At 49.2% G+C, this 11,994-nt stretch overlaps 1 long non-coding RNA gene across 1 annotated transcript; it reads right to left on the bottom strand.

The window, feature by feature from the left end:
• Window positions 1-451: 451 nt before the first annotated feature.
• LOC121014283 (uncharacterized) lies at window positions 452-7,044 on the bottom strand. The gene is made up of 2 exons (XR_005783140.1): window positions 6,903-7,044; window positions 452-1,419 (listed from the first exon to the last, which is right to left on the bottom strand). It is a non-coding gene; the product is annotated as an uncharacterized LOC121014283 (long non-coding RNA).
• Between the last annotated feature and the right edge of the window lie 4,950 nt (window positions 7,045-11,994).

The following is an 11,994-nucleotide window of genomic DNA, read 5'->3' as shown; positions in this document are numbered from 1 at the left end:
TCTCATGTGAACCGCGTCGTCTTATTCGTAATCGTGACAAAGTTCACGGTGGAATATGTGTGTAAATACAACCTCGTCCTGTGCAGGGAGCCCTGTATCTTTCCTCCATGTGAGCGCAGCCAGTCTCTGCTTTTGTTTTCCTGAACCCTGCATCTTTCGGGTTATTCTTGAAACTTCGAACACTTGTTGTTACAGGCACTTGTGCTGCACACACCCGCCTGACGCTTCAGGCAAGGCCCTGGCCCCTTTGAGCGGAGGGCTGCTGCGGGGAGTACGTTTCCATCTGGGGACACTGCAGGCTCACAGGGCTAATTCGCTTCCAGGGATCCTGAGGCCGGTGCCCTGAGTCCTTTACCTATGGGGACCAATTCCATTTTCTCCTTCCCGGGGCTCAACACTGCATGCCTGACTTCAGCCAGCCAACTGGCCAGAGTGCTTTGGAGCTATTTTCCCAGAAGGGATAAAAGGGTCTGGCTCCTTTTTTTTTTTTATCCTCCTTTGTTCCATCTCCCCCTTAACAGGGGCAAGAATTTCCCAGGGAGCCACAGGGGGTTAGGAATCCGGAGCAAAGTAATCCAGAATATTACCAGCTGCCTTTGGCCAGGCAACCGTGGTGCCCCAGGACCCCGAATTTCTCTAATGGCTTCGGAAGCCTTGTCAGGGGGAGGCCCCACACCTCCTTCCCAGGGCACTCAGATTAGAGTGCAGATTCCTCCAGGCCCAGCTCAATATCCATGCCCCCTCCAGTGAGTCCTGGGAAGGGCCTTTGGGAAAAAGCCTCCCAGGTGATGGATTGGCACGGGAAAGTGTGAGATGATTTGTTTCCAGAAGCGCAAACCATCTTTGTCTTCACCAAGTCTTAGCAACTCAAGTAGGAGATGGACGGCTCTCGCTGTAAGTACAAAACCAAATTGTTTCTTTTTTCTTCCTCTCTTTTTTGACTGCTTCTCAATAAGCAGCCCCTGAGCCCCATTCACTGGCAACCTCCAACCTCCCTCCAGCTGCTTAGGACTCAGATAACCCCCTCTTCCCCCCCTAAGAAAAACCCTCCAGCTTTGAAGTACTAGGAGCAAACAGAAGAATAAAGGGCCTCTTCAAGTGGCTTGAAATAAACCATAACAAAGGGACGCCTAAGCCTTCCTTGGGCCATTATCTCTCCCTGTGTCCTCCAACCGGCTCCAAGCAGCTAGCACAAAACAAAGAGAAGCCGTGGGGGTCCTCTCCCCGCCTCTGAAAACCTCTGTTAACCCCAGACAGGGTCCTGGCTCCCGGCTGGTGGCCAGTTCACCTGGGCCGCTGACTCTGGATGCCCTGTGGATGCCAGACTAGTCTCATTGTGATGCCATCCCGTGGTGTTCAGGGCACGTCACACCAAGAGCAGAGTGAGTAAGCACAGCATCGAGTTAACTTCTGGCCTTCCTAAGGGAAAAGGCAGACAGGATCATTTCATCCATTCGTGAATTACAAATGCAAAAATATCAACAGAAAAACAAACAAGCTTTTACATGTCAGCGTGTTGGTAGGACGGCGGAGGCGGGGGCTTTGGCTCTTTCTACGAGTGTTTTCCTACTTACGAACGCGCGAGAAGAAGCATTGGCTGACACCTGCTATGTGCTGTGTATGAGCGACACATGTACAGACGTTGACGTTTATTAAGCACTTACTTACTGTGTGATGGGCCCCGGCTAAGAGTTTACATCTTTATCTCACTTACTCCTTACGACAACCAGAGGAGGAACTAGTATAAAAGAATATCCATTTTACAGCCAAGAAAATCGAGGCTGGTGGCATTTCCAGGTCACAGATTTATAAGCTGCTTCTTTTTTTTTTTTTTATGTTTTCTTCTCTCTCTCTTTTTTAAATGTTTATTTATTTTTGAAAGAGAGAGAGAAGGAGAGAGAGGGCACGAGCAGGGGAGGGGCAGAGAGAGAGGGAGACAGAGGATCCGAAGCAGGCTCCGGGCTCTGAGCTGTCAGCACAGAGCCCGACGCGGGGCTCGAACTCACGACCCGTGAGATCATGACCTGAGCCGAAGTCGGAAGCTTAACCGACTGAGCCACGCAGGCGCCCCTAGAAGCTTCTGAATTGGAAATAAAAGCCAAGGCTGTATGAATCTTGACTCCATTTCTTTAATCCCACATATGATACATTGTTTATTACGATCTTCCGAGATGGTACCTGTTTTCATAACCGAGATATTCCGCGGTCCTGGAAGGGGGAAACAGGTGCTTTCCGACCACATTCTGATGCTGCCAGGTAACCCGACTTGGGGTCTGCTCCGTGCCCTGTGGGACAGGAGTCCCACCTGCATGGGCTGCTGAGACGCAGCATGGCTTTTGTCCAACAGCAGCGCCCGCGCAGGGACAAGGCCTCCAATGAGGGACCCGGAAATTCACTTGTAGGTGTACAAGCAGGTGCCCCGGGCCCCTTCGTGTTTGCTCCATGAGGTGGGAGTGACTCTTCTATAAATTCCAAGTCTATTTTTTAATTTTTCTTCTTGTTTCGGAGAGGATCCACGATTACCTTAGATTTTTTTTTTTCTAATTTTTATTTATTTCTGAGACAGAGACAGAGCATGAGTGGGGGAGGGGCAGGCAGAGGGGGAGACACAGAATCCGAAGCAGGCTCAGAAGCAGCTCTGAGCTGTCAGCACAGAGCCTGGCATGGGGCTCGAACTCACAGACTGTGAGATCATGACCTGAGCTGAAGTCGGACGCTTAGCCGACTGAGCCACCCAGACGCCCCAACCTTAGATTTAAGTGCCTGCACGTGCTGCTCAACAGTGGGTATTCTAGATCTTGGTTTCCTGATGCTGATTCTAGATCCTGGTTTCCTGATCCTGATTCTAGATCCTGGTTTCCTGATCCTGATTCTAGATCCTGGTTGTCCTCAGAAGGCAGAGGAGACCTCTTTCCACCACCAGGAGAGACAGGACCTCGGACTGATGCCCGCAAAGCCATTGGCCCCCCGGGGTAACCACACCAGTGCGACCATCAGGCATCCAGTTAAACTAGTGGAACCTGGCCTCAGAAAGAGGAAGCAGGGAGGAAAGCACCCAGCAGGATTCTCCGCATTCTCCTACCAGGGGCGGGAGGCTCAGCGGGGCAGGGACACTGTTACCAAAGAAACAAGGTGCACACCTATGTGACCTGGAGGCTGGGGAAGGTCGGGTCTTTCCGTCAGAGTTATGAGGCCTCCCTCCACCACTAAACACAGAGAGGAACTGATCCCCACCTCACACACGGGCCCAACTGGCCCGACTGGGAGCACGGCGGAAGATGAGGGGCCAGAGGCCCTTGGGTGCAGAAGAATGACTAGTCGCTAAAGTCTGAAAACCAAGGGCAAGTCCACGAAGGCAGGCAGCTGTACCACTGGCATGGGCTCAGTGCGCTTCACCGAAACCGCAGAGGTTGTGTGGAAACGGGCTGTGGCCCAGTGGACGCGGGGCACAGCCGGTGAGCAAGTTAGCTGCTCAAGTTTGTTGACTGCAGGACTTCTCAGAGCCTTTGCTGGGCGTCGTCAATCACGAGACAGCGCCTTACCCGAGCACAGAAACCTTACGTGTGCGGGATGAGTATTACGGGGGTGCTTAGCGTGTGTGTGTGCGTGTGTGTGAGTGTGACCGTGGGGTGCCCGCGGGGGTGTATAGAGAGTCTCCTGTCACCCCGCTGAGAAACACTACAATAGAGGTACGTGCCCAAGTCACAGCAAAGCCGACACTTTGGTGGCTTCCTGTCTCTGGATCTGAGTTGCAGCCTCTCTCTCCAGGTTACGATCCCACTTGTACAACGCACACCACTGACGTCCAGGCAGTGAGTGACTCCAGGGTCGGAAACATCCTAGGGCCGCGTCCACCCCGACTCGACACAACGTTCTGCCTCTGCAAAAGCAGGTGCTTTGAGGACGAGCAGGATGGTGACCCACCCCCGGCCTCTGAATGAATGAGCCTCAAAGGGCCGGGGCTGAGCCCGACTTAGCATCTGCGAAAGCCCCGCAACCCAGAAACTTGCAAGGGATTCTCAGCGGCTCCCTTGAGAAAATGCCATCAATTAATTTTGTAGCTTCTGGCCGTGCCCGACGAGCCTCGGGAAGCCGGTTTGCTTCTCGTCTTTGCTTTTGCCTAGATCGTTAGCAAGCCTTGGGAACTGAGCCAACCAGCCCTACAAGGCACAGCATCTGGAAAAGTCTCTGCGGTGAACGTTGAGTGTTGCCCTTTGAGCCAATGCTTCGTTAAGGAAGGGACTAGAGCCGCAGGGGTGGGGGGCGACCCAGAAAAGACCATCCACCATAGAAAGTACGAGTCTGAAAGCTCGCAGAGGCGCCGGGAGAAAATGGCGTCTCTTTTACGGACTGGGAAGTGCATGCACTAACTTCGGGTTTAAATTAGGGAACCCGGGCCCTGCTGAGGCTCCCAGCTGGTGTAGACTGTGCCAGGTCGATTCGGCCGATGACGCTGTTCTTTGAAGTCTCTGTGGCTGGAGAACTGACCGTTTGAGCGATTGCAGATGAGGGAGGCCCGCGGTGCGAATGCCCGGCCGGTAGTGATAAGGCCTCTTGAGAAAGTCCACACCGCTCCCTCCCGTTATCTGTGCGGGGGCAAGCACAGGGCTGCTGTTTACCTTTCCAGTATCTTGATGCAAATTCTTGTCCAGGCGAGCGATGATTGGGTGGGGGGTGGGGGGGTGGTGACCAGAAGCGGGTGACTGCTTTAGCCAAGTAGAAACGATGCATCAAAGAACGTGCCCTAAGTGTGGCGGGGAGGGGGGCAGGGTGTCAGGGGGGTACGGGGAAGGGGCAGCTGACCCCAGAGGGTCAGCATTGACCCCTTCACAACTCCAGGTCTTCTGACGCCTAGCAATGCGATTCACAGAGTTCCCGAGGAGGCATACATGGTTTACGAGGTCCGCTTAGGATTTCCTTGTTTTTTTTACTTATTTTATTCATTTTTCCACTTAGGATTTCATTGTTTTTTTACTTACTTTAATTTTCTTTCTTTCTTTCTTTCTTTCTCCTTTTTTTCTTTCTTTCTCCTTTCTTTTTTTCTTCTTTTCTTTCTTTCTTCCTCTCTTTCTTCCTCTTTCTTTCTTTCTTTCTTTCTTTCTCTTTCTTTCTTTTTTTAGGATTTCATTGCTTTTCTTCATTCTGCTGCTTCATTTGAGCATCGTTGTGGATTTCCTTGTTTATAACTTATCCAGTTACCGCTTACTTCTGGGTGCAATTTTAAATATCTAGTTTTGTGTGTGCAGAGGCTTTCCTTTTTTGATTTAAGGCCTTTGAAGTCCCTATAAGTTATCACACTCGGACAGTTCCAGTCATGAATTTTTGTTATTGTTATTCTAGCACGGGACTGCGGTGTTTTATTGATTATTACAAAATACAGGGACGTACAGATAAGAAAAAAAGGATGTCTCTAAATTTCATTCCTCTGAAAGAACCACCATTAATCGTTGACATGCCTCATGCCCAAAAACATTTTTTTGTTTATTTATTTATTTTGAGAGAGAGAGGAAGTGCAAGTTGGGGGAAGGGCGGGGGGCGGGGGGGAGAGAATACCCCAAGCAGGCCTAGCCCCATGCAGGGCTCGAACCTGTGAACCATGAGATCATGACTTGAGCCAAAGTTGGACGCTTAACCAACAGCGCCAGGCAGGCGCCCCTGCCAAAAAATATTTCTATGCACATGCAACATTTTGTTTGTGTCAATAATCGAAGCAAAGGACTTTGGAATTGACGTTAGGTAAGTAAAAATAAGACACATTTTTAAAAATCACAATACCACAATCTGGGTCATGCTGTATATCCCAACTGCACTTTGTTTTCTTGCTACTGACTTCATAGTATTTCATGGGAGGGATGTTTCATAATTGTTTACACGAATTCCCAACTGATGGACCATTACATTGTTTTCAATTTTTTTTATGCATCTGAAAACAATGGTGCAGTGGGGTCTCTCAAAGCAATACTTTTGCAGATTTCTGCTATTATTTCCAGAGGATAGATTCTGAGGGATAGAATCGTTGCACCGAGTTCTCTGGGCAATTTTCAGTTTTGAATGCTCAATTGTTGTCTTCCAATGTACCACTCTGCCTGATAGTTTTTACTTCACTCTTCTCTGCCGGCCCTAAGGACTATCATCCTGTTTGGTCCTTATCCACCTGCAGGGGAAGAATACACCCCGTGTTAACAGCGATTCCCTTCCGAGGAGCGGCTCTGTTTCTGTATTATTGTTCTCGCCACCATTTTCTTTAATTTCCAAGTTTTCGACCATGACTATAAAACGTATTAAAATGAGGGGTGCCTGGGTGGCTCAGTCGGTCAAGCGCCCGACTCTTTCTTTCAGTTCAGGTCATGATCTCACAACTTCGTGGGTTCGAGCCCCACATCAGGCTCTGTGCTGACAAGGTGGAGCCCGCTTTGGATTCTCTCTCTGCCCCTCCCTGGCTCACACCGTCTCTGTCTCTCTCAAAATACATCCATAAACTTAAAAAAAAAAAACAAAACTTTTTTTTTTAAATAAAGAGAAATAAAATTTATTAAAATGAACGTTGAGGGCCAGTTGTCATGGTTGAGAGGGATTCCATACCATCAGAGATTAGAAAAAGGTTGAGTGGAGATTGGAATGCAGGAGACTGTCCAGCTCCTAGTGGGTAGCCAGAATTTCCTTAGGGACAGGAACACACTGTAATTGAGGACAACCTCTCCCCCTCCCCCCACACACACCCGAGACCCAGGGAGGCAGGTGGAGATACTGATGGACAATGGGGAGCCAGCAAAGATTTTGGTCCCAGAAGACTGTGATAGGGCCGGGGTATCAGAAGAACATTCCAGCAGCGATGCCCCTCCGGAGAGAGTCCAGCCCTAAAGCAAGGTCCCAACTCCTGGCCCGAGGTAAGGAAGACTTACCCCTACACCCAAGGAAGGGGCCAGACAGGGGGGCACCCGCAGCGGAACACGACGTAGGCCAAGTGCTCGGTCTCTGGGACACAGCCTTGCACTTGACAGAAGCAAGAGAACCCCGGTTGCCTGTTTGCAGAAACAGCTCTAGGCAACGTAAGCAGGTTTTCCTGGCTCGGCCGCTGGCACAAAAATAAATCCGGGTGCAAGGCCTGGACGTGTTGTGCAATCTCTCACTCGAGAGAGGTCACACTCAGGCGAGCAAAGAGAGGCCATTTCAACCACAGCGACTGCCTTTTCCCACAGGAAGACTGCATTTGTCCAACACATCAAAAAAAAAAAATATATATGCATGTGTTTTAAGTGTTTCGTTTCTGGATCAACATTTTCCAAGGAAGAGAGAGAGAGAAATTACAACTCAGGGGAAAACGATACAGAAACAGTTTAAACTCTGGCCACTGGCCCTCTCTTTCGGTGGCCAGAACACAACGTCCAGGGGACAGCATCACCCTTTATTTGTCCGTGTCTCTCAGCCAAATGTGTACCCAACACCACTCTGCCCATCACCGTTCCCTTCCCCCAAGAGCCACATGAAACAGGTCTTTGACAGTGTAAGAAACTGGTCTCAGGGGTTAGCATTTTTCAGATTGGTCTTTGGTGACAAAGTAACACCCAAGCCAGCCCCTTGTAACCACAAAGTTCCTTTTCTCACACAAGTTACTGTGTTGCCAGAGGGCTGGGTGTGGCGCCACGGTTTTCTACAAACCAGATTCTGAGGGTGTAGCTGATTTGGGGGCGGAGGTGTGCTCGGGGCAAAGCGGAAAGGGCAAGAAAGCTTTCTCTCAGGGTTTCAGCAAAGCAAGTCCCGGCCTCGGGCCGCTGTCAAGGGCATGGGTAGCTGAGGTCCCAGCGAAGGGACTGTGTAAGCTTCGGACAGGGCAGGGGAGCCATCGTGCAAGCTGCGGTGGGGCCAGTGGCTGGGGGGGACTGAAATTCAAACGCCCACCTCTCCGGCAGGCTCCGATGCTCTGGATCCTTCTACTGCAACACACTCCCTCTCCATACCCTACCCAGGGTTTTGGCCCATCCGATCGGAGCTCTGATTCCAGAACTGTGCCTTTTTCTCCTAGTCTCTCTCTTTTTTTAATGTTTATTTTTGAGAGGGGGTAGGGGGGACGCGGACAGAGGATCCGAAGCGGGCTCTGTGCTGACAGCAGAGAGCCCAATGTGGGGCTCGAACTCATGAACTGTAAGATCAGGACCTGTGCTGAAGTGAGGCGCTTAACCCACCGGGCCACCCAGGCAACCCTCCTAGCCCGTATCTGCATTTCGGTTCCATGTTGTAAAGGGCCACTTAGCGGCACCAGGCTTCTGGACCGGGCCTCAAAGAGCAGAATAATCCACCGGGGCGAAAACAGTGACTCAAGTCCAGTTCAGGCTCAGCTTTCTTTCTGGATGGATTAATTTGGGCTATTGACTCACCCTCCCTGGATCTCCAACACATTTAGTCGCTCCCACGGGGATCCTCACTCTTTCCAGCTTCTCCCAATTCTCCATCACCCCCTTGTGAGCTCCCAACATGCTTTGCAACCACGTGGCAAGCACAGGGAAGAAATGAGGGCGGGTCCCCCCCGAGGAAGGGCATCTCCCCAGAGTTCTCCATCCAAGGGCGTGTGCTGGTGGAGGGGCCGCGCCCCCCCCCCCCCCCCGCCACCCCCCCGTCCATCTTGGGTGGACCTGTGAAGTCAAGAGCTCATCTCTCTAATTCTGCCCTGTTTGTACTCTTTCCTTTTTTTCCACGTCCTATTAGCAAGAGTCACCGTTAGGAGCTGCGACAGCCAGGTCTGTGCAAATTTCCTAATGCTAACGGACCTGAGGAGCTTGCCCGAGAACAAACCGTGTTTTGCAATTGGCAAAATCCCCCCTCACATGTGGGGTACTTGGTGTGGAGAGAATGAGAAAGCTGGGGTGCCCGTCGAGGGGTCTGGCAGTTTAACCCTCTGACCCACAACCAGAAGGTAAGGGGAGAAGACCAACAAAGACAGGATTGCTACAAACAAGAAAGGCAACTTAGACAAGGCAGAATCAAAGAAAGAAGAGAACACCCATCATCTCATCGCCTGGCTCCAATCCCTCTTCGTACGCATATAAATACGTACGAATTTATACTTGTTTACTAACTACTTGTTTACATAACTAAATACTTGTTTACATAAACTTGGGTGTTTAGTTAAAAAAAAAAAAAAGTTAACATCGGTAACGGCGCCTCTCCCTAGAACAACCATCCTGTTTTTGGCCTCAGAGTTGTGAGTTCAAGCTTCATGTTGGGCATAGAGCCAAAAAAAAAGAAGAAGAAAAAGAAGAAGAAGAAGAAGAAAGAAAAAGGAAAAAAGAAAAAAAGAAAAAGGAAAAAAAAGAAAAAAGTTAATGTCAATCAATGTTCTTTGTAATCATTGCTTTTGATGGCTGAATAATTTTCCATTACTGAAAGGATTGTTCCCATGTTCTGTAATTTACTTAGCCAACCCCCTTAATGCTGAACATTTAGTGGTTTTTATTTTATACTTTTGAAATTATAAAGAACACTATTGTGAACATTTTTTACAATTTTTTTTTGAGAGTGTGTAAACATGGGTTGGGGAGGGGCAGAGAGAGAAAGAGAGAGAGAGAGAGAATCCCCAGCAGCCCCTCACTGTCAGCACAGAGCCTGACTCGGGGCTGGAACCCACGAACCGTGAGATCACAACCTGAGCCGAAACCAAGAGTCAGATGTTTCACCTACTGGGCCACCCGGGGGGGCCTACGAATGTATCTATACATTTATACATATTTATACATTTATACATGTTTGTGCATGAACAGAAGCTTGTGGCTTTCTGAGTTTTTTAGGCAAGGAAGCTAGATTCCTGTCCCAAGAGTAGGGACAGAGAGTGGAACTGCCCATTTCCAGAAACCTAAGGAAAACTGTTCATTTTCTTGTAGGTTTTGGAATCTGTAGGAAATGAGACTGACCCCTTCAAGAGCTTACGACGTCAGCCTACAGTGGAAGATGTTATCAGAATAAAACTTGGATGAAGTTTTTTTCGTAGCTATGCATGCTTATTTGGGGGGGGGGGATGGATCCTCCCTAAAAGGACTGTTAAGTAACAAAATTCAACGAAGAAATTTTAAAGATCTTGCTGGCTTTATTCAGCCCTCCATGAGTCAGGCAGCAGCCCATCTCACAGACAGAAAGGAGCGCCGAGGAGCTGTGCAAAATGAAAGAGTCCTGGGCAGAAAGGAGCGGGGACGAGGAAGTTATGTTGGACACAAAATCAGGTTGACTGTTCCGAGGTCACTTTCATTTAGAGGACGGACAGTGGATTATCTGACTTGGGCGGATCAGGCGATTCCCGATGGATTGGTTGAAGATTCTATTTCTGGGAGCGTCGAAACTGTAATTAGGTCTCGGTGTGGCGATGTGAGGCTTAAGTTAAATTTCAGTTTCGTGATGTGGGGCTTAGCATAAGCGACTGTGTTTGGGGCATGTCGTCTTATTTTTAACAATTGTTATACGTTTCTTGGCTAATCTCACCATTAACTTTATTTCCAGTATGCTGTTGCTGTCTTAAATGATGTTTAAAAAAGAGTTCTAGGGGGTGCCTGGGTGGCTCAGTCAGTTGAGTGTCCAACTCTTGATTTTGGCTCAGGTCTTGGGATCGAGCCCCGCATCAGTCTCCGTGGTGAGCATACAGCCTTCTTGATCTTCTCTCTGTCTCTCCCTCTGGCCCTCTCCCCTGCTCACGCGTGCGTTTTTCTCTAAAATAAAATAAAAATAGGGGCGCCTGGGTGGCTCAGTCAGTTAAGCGTCTGACTTCAGCTCAGGTCATGATCTCACGGTTCATGGGTTTGGGCCCCGTGTCAGGCTCTGTGCTGACAGCTCGGAGCCTGGAGCCTGCTTTGGATTTTGTGTCTCCCTCTCTCTCTGCTCCTCTCCCGCTTGTACTCTGTCTCTGTCTCCCAGAAATAAATAAACATTAAAAAATAAAATAAAAATTAAAAAAAAAAGAGTGCCAAGCAACGCGCAAAAAAGAAAAAAAAGCGGAACACCATAATGCACACACTGTACAAAGTAGCATTTTATTTTATTTATTTATTTTTTTAAATGTTTATTTATTTTTGAGACAGAGAGAGACAGAGCATGAACGGGGGAGGGGCAGAGAGAGAGGGAGACACAGAATCCGAAGCAGGCTCCAGGCTCCGAGCGGTCGGCACAGAGGCCGACGCGGGGCTCGAACTCACAGACCGTGAGATCATGACCTGAGCCGAAGTCGGAAGCTCAACTGACTGAGCCACCCAGGCGCCCCCAAAGTAGCATTTTAAAAAGACTGGAAAGAAATGCATCTGAGGTTAAAAGCGTGTAGAGTAGCGGGATTATAATACTATTTGCCAAGCTAGTTTCCGTGGAGGTTTGTTTTTTTTTTTTTGAACAGTCTTTTTTGTTTTGTTTTGCTTTAAAGATTTTACTGTAAGTCATCTCTACGACCCAACATGGGGCTCGAACTCACAGCCCCGAGATCAAGAGTTGCACACTCCACCAAGGGAGCCAGCCAGGCGCCCTCCCATTTTTTTTTTTTTTTGAACATTCCGTATTTTCAGTTAATGAGCGTGCGTTACTTTTATAAACCTAATGGGAAAAACCATTAGCTTCGGAAGCCAAAGGAAATGCGAGGGAAGGTCATGCTGTGTGCGGCCAGCACCATTTAATGGCATCAGGAAATTTGAAACAGCAGCACATGCGCTTGTAAAATTCACCAGTTTGCCGATCACTGCCACGCATTAGATGCTGGCTATTTTGTCGACAAAGCATTAGCCTCCTTTGTGTGGTGAGTGCAGCCACGTTCAACATTTGGATACTGTCTGTATTCCCAGGGCTGGTCTGTTTTTTCACCAGGAGCTGATGTGGCTGCAAGTGAGGCTTGCCTGGTGAGGGCGGGGAGTCTGCTTTGTGGGGTGACAAAAGCTGGTGGGCGCTCTAGGGCAGACCGCCCGGTTTTGTTTCTCCCCCCCTGTTCTCCTCTCTGCCTGTGCAGGGCATTTCCTGGGTGGTGAGTTCTTTTCT

The sequence above is a fragment of the Herpailurus yagouaroundi genome, unplaced genomic scaffold (assembly GCF_014898765.1).
Source record: "Herpailurus yagouaroundi ecotype Mexico unplaced genomic scaffold, PumYag 202, whole genome shotgun sequence".
Lineage (NCBI taxonomy): Eukaryota > Metazoa > Chordata > Mammalia > Carnivora > Felidae > Herpailurus > Herpailurus yagouaroundi.
The sequence above is the reverse complement of the archived record's forward strand: the minus strand, read 5'-3'. Positions and strand labels throughout refer to the sequence as shown.